This window comes from Vombatus ursinus, unplaced genomic scaffold, assembly GCF_900497805.2.
Source record: "Vombatus ursinus unplaced genomic scaffold, bare-nosed wombat genome assembly UNPS02014841.1, whole genome shotgun sequence".
Lineage (NCBI taxonomy): Eukaryota > Metazoa > Chordata > Mammalia > Diprotodontia > Vombatidae > Vombatus > Vombatus ursinus.
The window spans coordinates 23,098,206-23,120,089 of NW_020954619.1; the positions used below are offsets into that span (position 1 = coordinate 23,098,206).

Consider the following 21,884-nt stretch of genomic DNA (forward strand, 5'->3'; position numbering starts at 1 on the left):
AACATGGGTGAGAAATCACAAGGCACTAAACAAAGGTAAATTGTCTACATCTCTTGTGTGGCAAGATGAGGCATGCAATCGCTTCAGAATTTTGTGATCACCAGGGGCTTTAGAGGGAGTCTAATTAGATAGTGGCCTGGGTGTTATTCTATTATGTTGTGAAGATCTCAAAAGAATGGAAAGGTGGGGAAGAGAAATGCACTGGAAGAGGGAGAAGGAAAGAAAAAATGGGGAAAGCTATTTCATCTAAATGAGGTACACAAGAAGAGTTTATACAATGAAGGGGACAAAGAAGAGGTGAATAGACAATACTTAAACCCTATTCTTATCTGAACTGATTGAAGGAGGGAATAATACATATACATACATAAGTAGGTACAGAAATTCATCTTACCCAATTATAGAACAATAATGAATATTAACAAAAACACTTAAATACTAGAAAGGTGATTACAGGAATATATCACAAAGATCATTCACTGTGACCAGGCTGGATTGATGCCAGGAACTTAGGGCTAGGTCAATTATTAGGAAAATGATAAACATAACTGACTCTATCAATAACAAAAACAACAAAATTCATAAGATCTCAAGAGATGCAGAAAAAGCTTTTGGTAAAATATTACACCCATTCCTGTTCAAAACATGAGAAAGTACAGGAATAAAAGGGGTCTTCCTTAAAATGATAAGTATTATCTAACTAAAACCAAGAGCAAGCATGATTTGTAATGGGGATAAGCTACATGCCTTTCCAATAAGATCAAGTTGAAGGAAGAATGTCCAGTATAACCATTACTATTCAATATTGTCCTAGACACATCATTTGCTACATATAGCAATAAGGCAAGAAAAAGAAACTGAAGAGAAAAAATGCGATGAGGAAAGAAAACTGCACCTTTTTCTAGATGAAATGATGGTTTACTGAGAGAACCTGAGAGAGAGTCAACTAAAAAAAAACAGACAAACAAACAGAAGAAAAACACAAAATAACAGTTAAAACTATCATGTCAACAAAGTTGCAGAATGGAAAATAAACCCACAAAAACCATTAGCTTTTCAATATGTCAACCAACAAAATCCAGCAGAAAGATATAGAGAAATTCCATTGAAAGTAACTGTGGTGAGTATATAAGACCTGGGAGTTTACCTGTCAAGACACACACAGGGACTATATGAACACAATTACAGAACATTTTTTACTACATGGAGATTTCAACAATTGGAGACATATTCATTGCTCATGGGTAGGTCAAGTCAATATAATCAAAATGACAATACTACCTAAATTAGCTTACTTATTCAGTATCATACCAATTGAAATACAAAGAAAATTTTTTGGTAACAAAGAAATGGAAACAAAGGAGATGTCCATCGAGGGGGGAATGGCTAAACCAACTGTGACTTATGGATACAATGAAATATTATAATGTTAAAAGAAACCACAACTCAGTTTCATAAAGATACACACGAAAAGACTTACACGAACTGGGACAAAGTAAAATAAATAAATGAAGAAAACAAGATAAACAAGCACCACAGACAACCATATAAATGAAGAGAACAACCAACATCTGCAACTGAATGTTGTGAAAAGATCATGCCCGAGCATGGCCCCAAAGATGATCAATGAGGACATTCTTTCCTTCCCTTTAATTCTGGGAGTCTACTGGGATGGAATGTGCATACAATGCTGTACTCTGCTGCTGAGTTGGTTATTTGTTGAATTGTTTTCTTCCCTCTCTTCTTTTATTCTTTTGTTTAAGGGATGGCTCTGTGGAAGGGGGTGATGGAAAGGTTATATTGAGAAAGGTGGATGATATGAAAGCAAAACTATAAACAAGTCTGATAAATATATATGTATGTATGTGTATTTATGTATGTATAAAGATATATCTAAATCTTAAAATGCTTCAAGGGACCAGATGACTATATGGGACATCTGGAACTCAAAAAGAAATGTGATGATTAACTGAATCTTGGGAGTGGATAACTAGATCACAAGGAGAATTGCTGTTATTTGATATTGATGGTCATAATTGTATTATTTGGGTCTTTTGTTTCATTATTTTTATATTTATTAAGTTTTTTGGCAATTTTTCTGATATCTACATTTCCCCTCTAAAATTATTATGTGTGCGTTCTAAGCAGTTTGAACAGTAACATGCCTTAATTTACATATAGGACCTATTTAATAAGGCTTGTCTCCTTGGAGGAATACATGAGATTATAACTATATAAGTTTATTTAATTTTATGACATTTATGGAAACATGGGATTATGATTTGTGAGTTTAAGTCTCCTAGTTTATAGCCACAAATGTGGCACAATCAGCAGCAGACACTAGGATTAAGAAGTTGGGGATAAAGGTACAATATAAGATAGAATGAGGTTTTGAACTTTCTCTCTCTCTCTCTCTCTGTATATACACATATATATATATATATATACATGTATATAGATATAGATAGATAGATACATAGATACCTAAATATATTTCTATATATCTAGATTTTTTTTCTTTGTTGTTCAGCCATTTCCACATATATGGCTAGTAACATATATAATGCCAAATAGCAAATCTCCACCAGGGAGGAGAGAATGCCATACAACTGGTCCTTTGAACCAATGGTTACACTGGAATTTCACTATTTAATATGATGACAGAGGCCATCTTCTAATGAAAGAAAGGACCACTCCTATAAACTCCTTTGCCTCTAGTTTGAGTCTAACACTTCCAATAATTATGTAGCTTTCGTAAATTTTTCCTCTTTCTTGGACTTAATTTCCACATCTGTGAAATAACATTCTTTTGACAAATAAATTCTAATGTCTCTCATTTTTAAACTCTTTGGTCTGAAATAGAAATGAGACTTTTTTTTTTTACACAAAAGACACCCATTACTGAAGTGGAAGAAGAAATACTGGTCGAGGGAAGGGAACACTCTAGTGGACATATGGCCAAAGGGAACTGTTCCCTGTCCTTCAGACAAGTCTCCAGGGCGCCCCAGGAAGTCTTGATTGTCAGGTACATTGGCATATCATTAGGAATAATTTTTCATAATAGTTGCTTTAATTTCATCTTCATTGGTTGTGAATTCACCTTTTGCATTTTTGTTATTGCCAATTTGATTTTCTTTCTCATATCAAATTAGCCAAAAGTTTTTCTCTTTTTTTCTCTTTTTTTAAAAGTTGATCTCTTCTTCTGGGTCACATGGGGCACTGTTCCATGCTTCTTGTGCTGGGAGCTAGGGGCGCGATTACTGGCTTTGTGTGCTGGGGCCTCTGGTTCTAGCAGCTGGAGGATGTAGAGGCTGTAGCTTACCCGGTGCTGAGTTGGAGCTAGCGGTGCTGGCTGGTGTGTGCCGAGGCCAGGTGGGGTTTTTCTGTATTTCCCCAGGGTTTCACTGAAGCTCTTGGGGTAGGGGTTGGGGGTGGGGTGTTCTGGCGGCTGGATGTTGCCTCCTCACCTGGGGCTGTGCTAGAGCACGGTTAGGATCAGCCGCTGTTGGGCACCTGTCCACCACAAAAGTGGCGGTTCTCCGTGCTGGTGTCTACTGGTTTCCTGGCTGTGCCACGGCACATGGGGGTCCTCTTGTTGGCACTTGCCCACTCCAACTCCCAGGGGTTCAGGATCTCATGCTGGTTTGCTGAGGTGGGGGCTTGCCGCTGGCTTGCTGGGAGGTCACAGCAAGATGGATCTTATCCTTACAATTCCCCTAGCTTTACAAGTTTAAAAACTGCTGCACTCTGTTTTTCTGCTGGCTGCACTGTTCCTGGATTTTTCCTGGGGCAGTTTTTTCTGACTTTTTCAACGTCAATAAGGGAGAGTGAGAGTGACTTACTTCTTACTCCACTGTCCTGGCTCCCAGAAGTATCTCTTTCTCTATTTTTTTTAAATAAAAGCAATTCCTAGTTTTCTTTATTAGCTCAGTGGTTTTATTGCAATCTTTTTTTTATTCTCTACTTTGATTTTCGTATTTCCAATTTGGTGTCTACTTGGGTATTTTAATTTATTCTTTTTCCAGGTTTTTCAGTCAATTGCCAAATTCATTAATCTACTCTTTCTCTACTGTATTGGTATGAGCATTTGGAATTTTTTTTAAAAAATCTCATAAGTACTGCTTTGGCTGCATACCAAACATTTTGGTATGTTGTCTTATTTTTGTCGTTTTTTAATGAAATTATTTATTCTTTCTGTAATTTGTTCTTTGACTCACTCATTCTTTGGTATTAAATTGTTTAATTTCCTCTTAATTTTAATCTGTTTCCAGTGTCCTTTATTTAACATAGTTTTATTGGATTGTGGTCTGAAAAGGATGTACTTAATATGTCTGATTTTCCTCATTTAGTTGTAAGGTTTTTATGCTCTAATATATGAACAATTTTTTGAAAGTGTCACATGCAGCTGAGGTAAAGTTATATTCCTTTCTCTTTCTATTCATTTTTCTGCAGGAGTCTACCCTATCTAACTTTTCTAAAAAAAATTATTCATCTTCTTAACTTCTTTCTTGCTTATTTTATGTTTAGATTTTAATGGTTTTGAAAGGGCAAAGTTGAGATAGCCCACTAGTATAGTTTTATTGTCTATTTTCTTCTGTAAAATATTTTACTTTTGAGAATTTGGATGCTATACCATTTGGTTCATATATGTTTAGTATTAATATGATGTAATTTTCCATGATACCTTTGAGCAAAATGTAATTCCTATGTTTGTTTTTTTTAAATTGGTCTTTTACTTCTGCTTTGTCTGAGATCATGTTTGCTATACCTGCTTTTTATTAGCTCAGCTGAAGCATAATAGAGTCTGCTCCAACTCCTTATTTTTACTGTGTGACTCTCTACTTCAAGTGTCTTTCCTGTTAACATATTGCTAGATTTTCATTTTTAGTCCATTCTGCTGTCTGCTTCCTTTTTGTAGATGAGGTCATCCTGTTTACAATCAGTTTTGAATACTAACTTAATATCCCTCTTTCTCTCCCCACCCTCTTTATCTTTCTCTCTTTTTTACCCTGACCCTCCTCAAAAGTTGATTTTATTCTGATCACTCTCTCCTTAACCTGCCATCCCTTCAATCAGGTCCACTGCACTTCTCTTTTCCCTTCATCTCTTACTCCCCTGTAACATAAGAAAGATTTCTTCACCTGAGCATGCATGTTATTCCCTCTTTGGCCAGTTCTGATGAGCATAGGTTTTAAGCATCACCTGCCATCTCCATGTCCCCTCCATTTAAAAGTTCTTCCTTTCATGCCTCTATTATGTGAGATAATTCTTCACATTCTTCCTCTTCATTCTGCTTTTTTCCAGTGCATCCTTCATTCTCAAACTTTAATTGTTTTAAAATCATTCCATCACAATCAACTCACATCTGTGCCCACTCTCTATGTAAACTACTTCTAACTGTCATAATAAAGTTCTTAAGAGTTATAATTATCATCTTTTCATATAGGAGTATAAATGTTTTATCCTTCTTGACACCTTTATTATTTCTCTTTCATGTTTATCTTTTTAGACTTTTCATGGGATTTGTAGTTGAAAAATCAAATTTTCTATTCAGCTCTGGTATTTTTTTAGGAATGCTTGAAAATCTTCCATTTCATTAAATATTCATTTTTCCCTTGAAGGATTATATTCAGTTTTGTTGGATAGATTATTCTTGATTGTAATCCTAGCTCCTCTGCTTTCTCAATATAATATTCCCACCCCTCTACTCCTTTATTGTGGAAACTCTTAAATCTTGTGTAATAATGACTATGGTTCTGTGATATCTCAATTTTTTTCTGACTCTTTGCATATATTCTCTTTGAGCTGGCAGCTTTGGAATTTTTTATAACAGTATTGGAAATTTTCATTTTGGGTTCTCTTTCAAGAGGTAATCAATATATTCTTTGAATTTCTATATTGCTTTCTTGTTCTAGGATATCAGGGCAATTTTCTTTCATAATTTCTTGAAATATGATGTCTAGGGTTCTTTTTTATAATAATTTCCTTGTAGTCCAGTAATTTTTAAATTATCTCTCCTCAATCTTATTTCTAGGTTAGTTATTTTTTCAGAAAAAGGAACTTCACATTGTTTTCTTTATTTTCCTTTTTAAAAATTTTTTCTTAATATCTCACGGATTAATTAGCATTCACTCGCCCAATTTTAAGTCTTAAAGAATGATTTTCTTCAGTGAGTTTTTCTACCTCTTTTTTATTTGGCCAATTCTACTTCTTATGAAGCTCTTTCCTTCAGTGAATCTTGTACCTATTTTTTCCATTTGGTCAATTTTGCTTTTTAAGTAGTTCAGTTCAGTGGATTTTTTTATTGCTTTAGTGGACATTAGACCACTTTTGTTTTTGAGGTTTTATTTACTTCTGTATTTTTTGTTTGCCTCTTTTACCAAACTGTTGATTCTCTTTTCATAATTTTCTTACATCACTCACAATTCTTTTTTGATTTTTTTCTCTACATGTTAGAGGTGTTACTATTCAGCACATGGTTCCCGAAACTGGCTAAGAATCAAACTACTATTTCCTTCTTAATCAGTCTTTCAAAATATTTGACCACCAGTTTTGTGGATGGGTGAGATTCTCAATGGGTTCTCTAGGAAACCTGTTGAGAAATTGTTCATCACCTCCAGATGGTATAATGCTGGTCCAGAACCATCTGTACAAGAAGGAGCTGCTTCTGATAGAAGTAGCTGTAGGCTAAACATTCAACTTGAACCTCCTGTTCCCAATCCATTTACAGTCATAAATAGAGAGAAAGGAACCCACATGACTTAGACCTTCCTCAAGTTAAGTAACATGGGTTTGTTTAGAATTTCACTAAGGATTGTAACATTTGCATATAAATTTTAATGCCTTGTTGGGCAATATCCCATACCTATAAATATAAAATCCTGGGAAAGTACCTTCATTTAGCTTCAGGTATTTAGAAGCTAATATTAACTGAATTTAGGTAAGTTTAGTGTGACATGGCCTAGTCTAGCCTTATTTGTCCTATCCAGTCCTGTCTTCTGCTGATCTGTCTTTCCCTCATGTTTCCTAAAATTTCCAGGTTCCAGCAAACCCTCACCATGAGGAATCTCCACCTTGTGTTTTTAGTACTTTTTGTGATGTTCTCCTACACTGGTATTAAGTATGCATTCAGTAGTCTCCAAAGTGAGTAAGAAAACTTTCTGCTCTATTGAAAGAATCAAGGAAGCAAAATGTGAAATATAATTACTTGTCAAACACTCTCACACAGATTCATCTGAGGTTCTGGGTGTTTATCACTCAGTCATGACTAGCATGGTATGCACTAATCCCCACTCTGAGAACAATCTTAGCCATCCTCATCATCTCTGGAGTCCAAGATTTCTAGGAAGATATTTGCTCGTTGCTATTTGCTCTAAAATGACCAAGTGTTGGATCTGAGTGCCTCCCTTGCTTTCCTTGGCCTACCTTTAGATGCAACAAGGAAGGGATGGGGATAGTATTCCACTGGCCCATCCTTACTGTTTATGCTGATTTCTATCTAATTTGGTGATGTCATCAACTCCTGTGGATCCAGTTATCATTCCTATGCTGAAAATTCTCAAATTTACCTATCTAGTTCTAACTTCTTCATTGACCTCCAGTTTTACTTCCCTAAATGCCTGTTAATGGAATCTTGAACTGAATTTCCATTATGTATCTTATTCTAAAGATATTCCTAACTAAACTCATCATTTATCCCTCTAAGACCTCTCTTTTCCAAATTTCCTTATTACTGTCAAGTGTACCTTCTTGGTACCCTTGTAATACCAGTACTTGTTCCAAGTACAATCATCATCCCAGTCTCCCAGGCTCACAAACAGATGCAATCCTCAATTCCTCAGTATCTCTGTTGATATTATCTTTGCAACCTCTCTTAAATACCTCTATCTCTCTTCTGATACTGTTATCTCACTAATACCTTTCCTGATCTCCTCATACTTGGACTATTGTATTAAACTTGCTGTTTGGTGTAGCGGCTGCCATAAGTCTCTCTCTACTCCAGTCAATCTTCATTCAGATGCCAAAGTAAATTTCTTAAACCACACCTTTCAGTCTTCTCATACCCTGTTTCCCCAAACATATTTTTCAATCCATAGACAATGACCTTTTTTTGGTCCTGGAATAAGACGTCTCATGTCATGGTGATCTGGATATTTTCATTTGCTATTTTCTGTGCCTGGAATGATCTCCTTCCTCACCTCTATCTCAAGTCTCATCTGGATTGCTTCATGAATAAAGTACAAGAGATCTTTTCCAAACTCTCTTAATTCAAGTGCTTTCCTCTGTTGATTATATCCTATTTGGTCTTTAAGAGTTCACTGACTCAAGATCAATGTTTTTTTCCTACTTTATCACACAATAGACCACTTTCTCATGTACCTCTTCCATTCCCAAACTGAACTTCTGAGCATACCCCATTCCTTCTCAGACATGAACTTTTACTCAATTTGAGCCCTAAGCCTAAAATGTTCTCAAATGTCTACCTATAAAAATACTAGTCATCCATTAAGGCCCAACTGAAATACCACCTTCTGCAAAAGGTTTTCTTTCCCTGAGCTTTCCCAGCCAAGTCAGAAGTTATTTTTCCCCTTATTATGAATCCCTTAGCATTTTATTTATTTTAAGCATAAAATAGTTATATTTGATATTATATTACTTGTCTATATATCTTAACAGATTATATTGCATTAACTAGAAAGAATGGATTTTTCTCAATCATGTGTCCTTAGTGCAAAGCACAGTACTTTTCACATCAATTAAGCACAATGTATTTATTAAGTGCCTCTTTCATGCTTGGGACTGGGAATATGGAAACAATTATGAAATAGTCCTTTTCCTGAAGAAGCTTACATTCTACTGGGGATAGCAACATAGATAAATATAAACATATTTGAAATAAAATAAATCTATGATAAGGTTTTGGAAATAAATGACTGTCATGAAAGATTAAGATTGGGTACATTTAGAAGATAGCACATGAGTTGAGTCTTAGAGTAAATTCATGCTTTCAGGAGATCAAAGTGAGGAAAGTGTTCATGACATAAATGGGATGTGGTCAATGCAAAGTGTCAGAGATGATTTATGAAGTCCTGTGTTGTGGGAAACAAAGAGGAAACAAGTTAACTATAGAAAGAATGAAGGGATGAACTGTGTAATTAGACTGGAAAAATACCTTGGGGCCTAGTTGTTAGGTGATTTATGTATCAAAGAAAAAAGTGTGTATTTGATCTTAGAAATAAAATAAGCCACAGGATTTTACTGAGTTGGAAAGAGATATAACAAGTTTTTATCACTATATTAATGAAATAACAGGTATAATCCCTACCCCAAGATGATTTTCACAATTTTGTGATATAGTTTAGGGGAAGTGTGATGATTCCCATTTTATAAGTAATTAAACAAAGACTCAAAGAGGTGAGATGACTCCAAAAAGTTTACCAAGCTAATAAGTCAGCATGGTAGGATTGGAAACCACTTCTTGAATTTTTTTCCCATTTTGTACTAGTAATTTATTTATTGAAAGATTAATTTTTAAAAATAAAATTAATGAATTTAATGTTTAGGCTAAACTTTTTGAACTCTTTTTTCAGAATATAGCATAACTTCTATGTGGTTATAAAAATTCTGAAACATCTGTTTTCTTCTTTCCATAGATAAAGCCAAGGATACTCAGGATTGTAATATGGTGGGTGGTTCATGTGCAGTAATATGTACACCCTTTCTCTATGACTTTGGCACCTGCAATAATGGGAGAATCATGTGTTGTATACCTCGTTGAATCCATAGATTGTTGACTAAAAATAGAAACAGGAAACCATGGTCCTTCCAGGGTCTGTGGTATGGAAGGGTCAGAGAATAAAAGAAGAGAGAAATTGAAATGTATACAACAAATGTTACTCTTATTTAATAAAAGTAACCCCATTTGAAAAGCAAGTTTTCCAAGGTAGAAATGATTCCTGGTTTTTTTTTTTTATTTGAAATGGTGAAATGAATATATCATAAAACAAAATTAGTAATTGACATTCTCTCATAGGGAGGAGGGGTAATATTGCATAGTGGATAGGGAATCCACGTTGAAGTCATGGAAGACCTGAATTCAATTCCCAGTAGAGTCATATATTCCTGGAAAAGCCTGGAGAAGTTACAATCTTCTTAACCCTCTAGCCATTTTTTTTTAAAAAATTTGAAGTTATACATAAAGTATTCATTTGTGTTGGTAGAGGAAGTTTCCTCACCTGGAATTTTCCTTCACTGATGAAATCCCAGGTTTAGTTCTTCTCCCTATTTTACTCAACACTTTATCCAGACAAGAATATCATTGTTGAGAGATTTTCCACTACAGATAATTTATGATCTCTCCACACCAAAGTACAGTGCTTGGTCTTTAAAAATTCCTCTGGCCCAAACAATTCATTTTCTATTTGGAAGTTCTAGCAGTGATCCTCTTAATCCTAAATAAGGCTGAACCTTAAGGGCAGATACAAAATCCATTAATTACTGGAATTGTGTTCAAATCCTCTGTCTCTGAATACTTATTCCAGAGTTTGCTTACAAAACCTTCAAATGCCTAGGGTCACCTCTATACCACAAGGTGGCGTCAGTGCAGAAATGGAGAAGAGATTGATACCTAAACAAGTAAGAAAGATATAGGATGAAGAAAAGTATAAACCATTCCTAAATATGTATAACTTTTTTCAATAAAACTTGAGAAAATATATGAAAACATAAAATACCTCATTGGTAAAACAACTGACCTGAAAAGTTATTGGTCTACCTGAAAACCACGATGAAAAAAAGGGCCTGGATAGCATCTTTCAGGAAATCATCAAGGAAAACTGCTCTGAGGTCCTAGAACCAGAGGGTAAAATAGTCATCAAAAGAATCCACCCGTCACCTTGTGAAAGAGATCCCAAATTGAAAATGCCGAGAAATATAGAAGCCAAATTCCAAAATTTCCAAGTCAAAGAGAAAATACTGGATGCAGCCAGAAAGAAACAATTCAAATATCATGGAACCACAGTCAGGACTATGCAGGAGCTTGAAGCTACTACATTAAAAGATTGTAGAGTGTGGAATATATATTCCATAAGGCAAAGGACCTGGGTTTACAACCAAGGATCAACTACCCAGTGAAATGAGCATAATCTTTCAGGGGAGGAGATGGACATTCAATGAAATAGTGGACTTCCAAACCTTCCCGATAAAAAGACCAGAGCTCAACAGAAAATTTGATCTTCAAATACAAGACTCAAAACTTGCGAAAGAGACTATTAAAATATATTTAATTTTATTTCTGCATGACCAAATTGGATTAAATCACAGATACAAGAATGGTTCAAGATTATGAAAGAAATGAGTATAATTGAGTATTTGAATATTTAAAAAGATAATAAAAACCTATCAGCTATAGGAATAGTTGCAGACCAGCTCTTTGAGAAAATTGAGCATTTATGAATATTTAAAATTATAAACATTGAATGACCCTCCTTTAATATGAAAGAAGTATATGTCTACAAATAAAAGCTGATATCATCAGTAATAGCAAAATACTTGAAGCTTTTCATCTGAAACAGGTAAAAAATGAGGATATTCACTCCTCTAGTTTGTGACTAAGCTCTAGGAGAACCAGCAAGAACACAAAGGAAGAAATATTATGAAAATGCATAAATATTGTCAGAGGATTCCAAACTATCCTTGTCTGGATGACATAGTATTTACTTAGGAAAATTTTAGGTAACTAGTAAATCAATTTAGTAAGGGAATAATAAATGAATGAATGAATAATAGCTAGGATTTGCTAGTGTCTACTATGTCTTAGACTTTGTGCTAAGCACTTTACAAATATGAACTCATTTGAAACTTACCATACCCCAAGTGATAGGTATAATTATGATACCAATTGGGCATATAAGGAAAATGAGAAGGCAAAATGCTTTGAACAGGTCAAACAATGAGCAAGTATCTGAGGCCAGATTTGAATTCAGATTTTCCTGATGGGATCCCAGCACTCTATCTATTGGTTCACCCAGCTTCCTATAAATATTTCAGTAAAATATCAGGATGCAAAATAAGTCAACAAAAATGTCAGTAGATCTATACAATATTAATAAGAACATGGAATGTAAGAAATTGCATTCAAAATAGCTAAAACATCTGACTGTAACTTATTAAAACACATTTAAGACTTCTATACACTCAAATATCTCTTTGCAGAATTGAATTCTATAATAATTGAAAAGATATTCCTCATTTATGATTGGGCAATATCAAGATGATGAAAATGATTTGTTGTTGTTTCAGTCACATCTTTCTATTTGTGACAGCATTGAGGGTTTTCTTGACAAAGATACTGTAGTTATTTGCCATTTCCTTCTCCAGATCATTTTACAGATGAGGAAACTGAAGCAGAGTTAAGTGAGTTAGCCAGGGTCACACAGCTAGTAAGTACCTAAGGCCAAGTTTGAATTTAGGTCTTTCTGATTCCATGATTGACACTCATTCCTTTGTGAAATGTACTACTCTGAAAGAAAATAATAGCACTAACTAAATCAATTTAGACAACAAGTGTTCTAACAACCAAAGAGGCAAGAACAGTCTGGTGCAAGCCCTCATCACCTAACACCTGCACTATCCAAATAACCTACAGCTGGGACTCTTCCTACTCCAATGCCTCCTCCACTCAGCAGACAATGTGATCTTTCTTTTTTTCATAGTTGAGCACTTTTTTAAAAAAAAAAAATTATTTTTGCTTATCAACACTCACTTTTACAAAAATTTGAGTTCTAAATTTCCCTCCCTCTCCTCTTCCCTCAGAATGATGGCATGCAAGCTGATATATAGGCTATACATGTACAATCATATTAAACATATTCCCACATTAGTCATGCTGTGAAAGAAGAATCAGGAAAAAAAGTGGAAAAATGATGAGAAGGAAAAAAAGAAGAAAATAGTATGCTTTGATCTGCATTCAGACTCCATAGTTCTTTCCTGAATATCCATAGCATTTTCCATCATGAGTCCTTTGGGACTGACTTCAATTTGCATTGTGGAAAAGAGCTGTCTATCAAAGTTGGTCGTACCACAGTATTGCTTTTACTGTGTACATGTTCTCCTGGTTCTGCTCATTTCATTCAGCATCAGTTCATGTAAGTCTTTCCAGGTTTTTCTGAAATCTACCTGCTCATCATTTCTTATGTAACAATAGTATTCCATTATATTCCTATACCACAGCTTGTTCAGTCATTTCCCAATTGCTGAGTGTCCCATCAATTTCCATATCCACAGTTACATTGAATGGAATTTGTCTTTTTACCTCTTGCTGCTGGGATTTGTTAGTAATATATAGAAATGCTGATGATTTATGTGGGTTTGTTTTATATTCTTCAACTTTGCTAATGTTGTTAATTATTTCACATAGATTTTTAATTGATTCTCTAGGATTCTCGAACAATACCATCATATCATCAGTCAGGAGTTATAGCTTTGTTTCTTCTTTGCCTACTATTAATTCCTTCAATTTCTTTTTCTTCTCTTACTGCTAAAGGTAATATTTCTAGTACAATATTGAGTAAGAAAAGTGATAATGGACATCCTTGTTTCATTCCTGATCTTATTGGAAATGCTTCTAGTTTATCCACATTAAATGTAATACTTGCTGATCATTTTTAATAGAGTCTACTTATCATTTTAATGAAAATTCCATTTATTCTTATGCCCTCTAGTGTTTTTTTTTAAATAGGAATGGGAGTTGTATTTTCTCGAAAGCTTTTCCTGAATCTATTGAGATAATCATATGACTTCTATTAATTTTGTTAAGGATATGGTCAATTATGCTGATAGTTTTCTCAATATTGAACCAACACTATATTTCTAGTATAAATCTCACCTGGTCACAGTGTATTATCCTCATAATAAATTGACAGAATCTCTTTGCTAATATTTTATTTAAAATTTTTGCATCAAAATTCATTTGTAAAATTGGACTATAATTTTCTTTCTCTGCTTCAGTTATTCATTATTTAGTTATCAGCACCACATTTGTATCATAAAAAGAATTTGGTACAATCATATCAATAATACATTTTTTAAAAATCATATAATTATAGTAATAGATGTATAAAAACATTTGATGAAGTTCAATAATCACTGGTATGCATTATTTGTAAAGGGAAAAAGCTAGAAGACTCACTAGCAAGATCAGGTGCAAAACAAGGATACCCACTGTCACCAACTGTATTGAATATTGTATTGGAAAACCTAGCAATAGCAATAATAGAAGACCATGACATCAGGGAGGTAATGACATGACTTGCAGTTGACTTAGATTTGAGTGAGGGTTGGCTGTACAAAGTCACCAGAAATATTTATTCATCATAGGATGGCAGGACCAATACAAGAAAGTGACAATTTTATCCAAACTAATTTATAATTCAATAAAATCTCAATCAAATTACCAAAAAATATTGAATGATAAAAAATGACAAAATTCATTTGAAAAAACAAAAAAGTCAAGAATATCAAAAGAAATAATGAGAAAAATGTAAAGGAAGGTGATATAGCAGTACTAGATCTTAAACTATAAGAGAGTCATTATCACAACTATCTGTTATTGGCTGAGAAATAGAAAAATAGATAATGGAATAGAACAGATATAAAATTTACAGCAGCAAATAAACATAACATATTTTGAAACTATAAAGACTTAAATTTTTTGGATTAGAATTCAGTATTTGGGAAAATTGTTGGAAAAACTGAGAATCAGTATGGCAGAAACTGGGCATAGAAAAATATCTTACACCATTTTGCAAGATAAAGTCAAAATAGATATATGACCTTGCTATAAAGAGTGATTTTACAAGAAAAATAGAAGAACTTTGAACATATTACTTATCAGACTTATGGATAGATGAACAATTTATGAAAAAACAAGAGATAGATTGCAAAGTTATGTTTAAAACAGCTAATTTTGATTACATTAAATTTAAAGGTTTTTGTATAAATAAAACAATTGTAGCCAAGATCAGAAGGAAAGCTGAAAATTAGGGGGAAATTTTTTATAGGCAGGTTATCAGAGAAAGGTCTCACATCTAAAAATTAAAGACGACTTTGTCAAATCTATAAAAATGCAAGTCATTCACCAACTGATAAGTTGCCAAAGATATGAACAGGCAATTTTCCATTAAAGAAATCAAGATAATTGATGTTCATATGAAAAAATCCTCTAAATAATTATTGATTAGAGAAATGTAGATTAAAAGAACCTTCAAATATAATTTATACCTACCAGATTGGCTAAAATGAAAGAAAGGTAAGGTAACAAATGTTAGAGGGATTTGGAAAAATTGAGAAACTAATTCGTTGTTGGTAGAATTGTGTACTGATCCAACCATTTTGGAGAGTAGTCTGTAATTATGCCCAAAGAGTTATTAAACTCCCTATTCCCTTTGACCCAGTAATACCACTACTTGATCTATTTCTGAAGATAATTGGGGGAAAGGGGAAAAAACAGTAACTGTGTTCTAAAATGTTTGTAGCAGTTCTCTTTGTGGTGTCAAAGAACTGGAAATTGCAGGGATGCCCATGAATTGGAGAATGGCTGAATAAGTTGTGGTATATGACTGTAATGGATCATTACTCTGACAAAAGAATTGATGAGATCCATAATTTCAGAAAAATATGCAGACTTGGATGAAATAATGAAAAGCAAAGTGAGCAAAACCAAGAGAACAATGTATATAGTAAAGCAATATTGTTTTAAGAATGACTTTGAGTGAATAAGTTATTTTGACTATTATAAATACCCAGTTTAACTATAAAGAACATATGAAGAGAGATGCTATCTACATCCAGAGAAAGAACTGATAGAGGTATGCATAGAATAATTTTACATGTATACATTTATTTGTTTCAAATGGTAGTCATCAGTAGGGCAGAGGGGAGGGAAGAAAAAAAGGAAATTCACAGGCTAATTTTGTTGTATATTTGAAAGGAATAGCAAATTGTGCATAGTAGATATACAGTTTCATATGCAATCATCATTTTTATTGTTCTGTGTTATAGAAATGCTTGTTTTATTCTGTAAATTAAAATATTTTTTAAAAATCTTCATAAAATAAAAATAAATAAAATAAAGTAAAACACAGGTATAACCATGTCATTCCCATAATCAACAAATTCCAGTAGCTCATTATTGCCTCCAGGTTCAAATAGAAAATCCTCTATTTGGATGTTAAAGCATTTCACAACCTGATTTGTTCCTGCCTGTCCAGTTTCCTTATACTTTGCTCATTGTCTCAATGTTACATACTCAGGGCCCCTAATTGGACTTCTTTCTGCTCTTCACACACAACACCTGAATGTGGAATACTCACTGTGCTCACCTCCATCTCCAGATTTCTATGACTTACTTCAGGACTCAGATCAAATCCTACCTTCTAAAAGAGACTTTTCCAAAGCTATCTTGTTCATATTCCTCCTCTCCAAAACCCCAGTTAGGCCTGCTTGCCCAGATGATCAGAACCTAACCGATAGATAGATAGATAGATAGTAGATAGATAGATAGATAGATAGATAGATAGATATAGATGTAGATATATACACATACATACATGTGTACATACATACATACATATATCTTATATGTATGTATTTGTCTCCCCAATGGTAATTGAACTCCTTGAGGAGAGGCACTTTTATCTGCCTATCTTTATATCCTCAGCCACAATATCCAACACTTAATAAATGTTTCTTGACTTGACTAAAACACATATAAAAAGAAGAATAAACAATAAAGGAAAATAACAATAGAGGGAGAAAGGAAAAAGAAGAGAGTGGACCAGATTTTGTAGCTGATTGCATTTGAGTGTCCAAAAGCGATCTCTTTCCTTTTTTTTTTGATAAATAATTTATTTATTTTTAGTTTACATTCACTTACATAAGATTTTGAGTTTTAAATTTTCCCCTTTCTCTCTCCTTCCTCCTCCCCAATATGTCATGCAATATGATGTAGGCTCTACTTATGCATTCATATTAAACATTTTCACATTATGTAAATGTAATGTATAATGTAAATGTAAAGAATGTAAAGAAGAATTAGAACTGATGGGAGGGAACCTTGAGAAAGAAAGAAAAAACAATAAAAGAAAAGAAGAGTAAATACTATGTTTCCATCTGCATTCAGATTCAAAAGGTTTTTTTTTTCTATATGTGGATAGCACTTTCCATCATGAGTCTTTTGGGACTGATTTACATCCTTGCATTGCAGAAAAGGGCTAAGTCTGTCAAAGACAATCATTGCAAAATGTGGGTGTTACCATGTACAATGTTCTCCTGGTTCTGCTCACTTCACTCAGCATCAGACCACACAAGACTTTCCATATTTTTCTGAAGTCTGCCTGTTCATCATTTCTTACAGCAAAATAGTATTCCATTACCTTCATATGCTACAATTTGTTCAGGCAATACCCAATTTATGGACATCCCCTCAATTTCCAATTCTTTGCCACCACAAATAGTACTGATAGAAATATTTTTGAACATGTGCGTCCTTTTCCCATTTGTATGATCTATTTGGGATTCAGACCTAGAAATGACATTGCTGGGTAAAGGGAATGCAGTTTTATAGCCCTTTGGCTATACAATATATAAATAAAAATTGTTTCCCAGCTTTCTGCTTCCCTTCTAATCTTAGTTGCATTGGCTTTGTTTGTGCAAAAACATTTCAATTTAATGTAATCAAAATCAGGAATTTTGCATTTCATTATGTTTTCTATCTCTTGTTTCATCATAAATTCTTCCCTTCTCCATTGATCTGACAGGCAAATTATTCTTTGCTCTCCTAGTTGGTTTATAGTATCAACCTTTACATCTAAATCATGTACCCATTTGGACTTTGTCTTATATAGGGTGTAAGGTATTGGTCTATGCCTAGTTTCTGCCATACACTTTTCCAGTTTTTGCAGCAATTTTTGTTAAATAGTGAGTTCTTATCCCAGAAGCTAGAGTCTTAGGGTTTATGAAATTGTAGATTGCAATAGTCATTGACTGTTGTGTCTTGTGTGCCTAATCTATTAGACTGATCCACCACTCTATTTCTTAGCTATTACCAAGTAGTTTTGATGATTGTTGATTAAGATTAAGATCTGGTACAGCTAGGCCACCTTCCATCATATTTGTTTTCATTAATTCCCTTGGTATTCTGGACATTTTGTTCTTCCAGATGAATTTTGTTACTGTTTTTTTTTCTAACTATATAAAATAATTTTGGCAGTTTGGTATGGCACTGAATTAGTAAACTAATTTAGGTAGAATTGTCATTTTTATTATATTAGCTCAACCCACCCATGAGCAGCTGATATTTTTCCAATTATTTAGATTTGACTTTATTTGTGTGAAAAGTGTTTTGTAACTGTGTTCATATAGTTCCTCAGTTTGTTTTGGCAGGTAGACTCCTAAATATTTTACAATATCTTCTGCAACTTTAAATGGAATTTTTCTTTCTATATCCTTTTGCTGGGCTTTATTTGTAATATATAGCAATGCCTATAATTTATGTGGGTTTATTTTATTTCCTGAAACTTTGCTAAATTTATTATTTCAAGCAATTTTTAACTTGATTCTCTAGGAGTCTCTAACTATACCATCATATCATCTGCAAAGAGCAATAGCTTTGATTCTTCTTTGCCTGTTCTAATTACTTCAATTTATTTTTCTTCTCTTATTCCTAAAGCTAAAGTTTATAATACCATATTGAATAACAGTGGTGATAATGGACATCCTTGTTTCACCTGTTATCTCATTGGAAATACTTCTGGCTTATCCCCATTACATATAATGCTTCCTGAAGGTTTTAGGTAGATGCTGCTTATCATTTTAAGGAAGACTCAATTTATTCCTAAGCTCTCTACTGTTTTTAATAGGAATGTGTGTTGTATTTTGTCAAATGTTTTTTCTGCATCTATTGAGATAATCGTATGATTTCTGTACATTTTGTTATTGATATGGTCAATTATGGTAATAGTTTTCCTAATATTGAATTAGCCCTGCATTCCTGGTATAAATCCTACCTGGTCATAGTGTATTATTCTTGAGATAAGCTATCTCTTTGCTAATATCTTACTTAAATTTTTCCATCTATATTCATTAGGAAAATTGGTCTATAATTTTCTTTTTCTGTATTGGCTTTTCCCAGTTTAGGTATCAGCACTATATTTGTATCATAAAAAGAATTTGATAGGACTCCTTCCTTGTCTATTTTCCCAAATAGTTTATATAGTATTGGAAATAATTGTTCTTTAAATCTTTGATACAACTCACTTTTAAATCCATTTAGCTCTGGAGATTTTTTCATAGGACATTCATTGATGACTTGTTCAATTTCTTTTTCTGAAATGAGGTTATGTAAGTAGTTTATTTCCTCTTTTGTTAATCTGGGCAATTTATATTTTTGTAAATATTCATCCATTTCACGAAGATTGTCAAATTTATTTGCATAAAGTTTGGCAAAATAGCTCCTACTTATTATATTGACTTCCTCTTCCTTTGTGATGAATTCGCCCTTTTTACTTTTGATGCTGGTAATTTGGTTTTCCTCTTTCTTTTTTTAAATCAAATTAACCAGTTTTGTCTATATTATTGTTTTTTTTTTCATAAAACCAGCTCTTAGTTTTACTTATTAGTTCAATAGTTGGTGTTTTGACATTGTTGCCCTCTTCTAAGTTTGTGTCTTGGTCTTCCCTGTCACCATAATAACATTCTATGATCAGATTCTTTTTTGTTGTTGTTTTTTGCTGATCTTTCTGGCCATTTTCCTTTCTTTTAAATTTGAGCTCTGCTCCCAAGGTGGCAGGGTGTCTGTCTCAGGCTTCTGGTTCCTTTGGTTGCATGCCCCAGCTGTTCACCTGGTGTTGCACTGATGTTGTCCTGAGGTCCATGGGGGAACCTCGTGTCTAGTGCTATATTGAGGTTGAGTGGTAGGTGTGTATGGCACTGCTGAAGGTTGTAGGTCTGACATCCTACCTGGTGCTAAGCTGGGGTCCCAGTGGTGGTGTCTTGTGTGTGCTAAGGCCTGGTGGGGTTTTTCTGCATTTTACTGGGGCTACACTGAAGCAGTGGAAGTCTGATTCCTGGAGGATGTCTGTTTTCTCTGGGTTGTGCGGAAGAATGTAATATTTCTCAGAGCCAGAGTCTGCCAGTTGCCCTGGCTAGGCTAAGGCATGGGGGAGACCTGGTGTTTGCATTTGCCTGCTCCACCAACCTGGGGCTCAGGATCCCCTTCTAGTTTATTTTTTTAAGTTCAGAATAAAATTAAATAAAAAAAACTGCTCTGACCAGAAAATTCACTTCTGGTTAGCTAATCCTGTAGCAGTGAGCTTCCTCATCCTAATCTTGGCTAATCCAAATGGGCAGGCACACAATCCATCACTGGTATATAGTCAAATCCTCAGTGCCTTGGTATGATATTCCAGAACTTAAATCCTGCTCATAAAACCTTCAAAAAACAATGTCACCTCTATAACAAAATAAATTATCAGAGCAGAAAGGAGATAGAGTAGATATACTGAAACCAAGAAGGAAAAAGCATAGAAAGAGAATTATAAACCAATTCCATTCATGAATTTCAATGCAAAAGTTTTTCGTAAGAACTCGGCAATGTAACTACAATTTTTTTCAATTTATTATTTATTTGTATTCTTTTATTTTTAAAATTTAAGTTTGAATACTTTTTTCTTTATCCCAAATCCTCTCCTACTCACTGAGGAGGCAAGTGATACCAATTACAAAGCCTCCTCCAACACTGATTGATAAGCAGGGAGGGGAACAAAGGGAGTCACCATAATTTTCAACATTTCTACCTTGACACACTTGTAATAAACTCCCATGAAACTCACTCTTCATAGGTTATATGCCACTCACTTTTGGAGGTTATGTATATGTTAAACCAATCAAGCAGAGATAATGTAAGAATTTTTAGACTACTGGAAAGTCATGATCAAAGAAGGCACCTAGATTTCATTTCAAGAAAGTGAAATAATCCATTAGTAACCTGTGGGAAGAGATCCCAAAATGAAATGAATACTCACAGGAATATTATAACCAAATTCCAGAGCTCACAAGTCAAAGAGAAAATACTTCAACCAACCAGAAAGAAAGAAATCAGGTATTGGCTACAGATGGGATAACAAAAGATTTAGTGGCTTCCACATTAAAGGAGCAGAGAGAGGCCTTGGAATATAATCTTCTGGAAGGCTAGTGAGCTAGGATTATAACCAAGAATAATCTGCTGAGCAAAGCTGAGTATAATATTTCAGGGGGGAACTGTATAGTTAATGAATTGGAGAACTTTCAAGCATTCCTGATGAAAACATCAGAGTTGAATAGAAATTTTGATATAAAGCACAGGACTCAAGAGAAGCATAAAAACGTAAAAAAAAATTAAGAAACTAATCCTAAGAGTCTCAATAAAGTTAAACTGTTCACATTCCTATATAGGAAGATGGTAGAAGTAATGCCTAAGAACTTCATCATTATTAGGGCAGTTCAAATTTTACATACAGAGGATATAGATCTCAGTCAATCATGTTGGAATGATCTCCCCCAAAAAATGAAGGGGTGAGGAAGAGGGATGCACTTAGAGAAGGGGAAAAGAAAAGGTAGAATTGGGAAAATTTACTCACATTCAAGAGGCAAGCAAGGAAAAGATTTTACAATGGAGAGGAAATGGAGACGAAAATAGGGGTCAGGGGATGCTGATACCTCATTTAATCAGAATTGACTCAAAGTGGGATATACATACAAAATACATATATGTATGTATATATATGTATACACACACACATTTATATATATATATATATATATATATATATATATATATATATATATAT

At 33.9% G+C, this 21,884-nt stretch overlaps 1 long non-coding RNA gene across 3 annotated transcripts in view; it reads left to right on the forward strand.

Moving 5' to 3' along the window:
* The first annotated feature begins 3,288 nt into the window (after positions 1–3,288).
* The window catches only part of LOC114026742, a 29,077-nt gene continuing 10,481 nt past the window's right edge, over positions 3,289–21,884 (forward strand). For all 3 annotated transcript variants that reach the window (XR_003567153.1, XR_003567152.1, XR_003567154.1), the window contains exon 1: positions 3,289–3,372. This is a non-coding gene — a long non-coding RNA (uncharacterized LOC114026742). The remainder of the gene's footprint in view (positions 3,373–21,884) is intronic.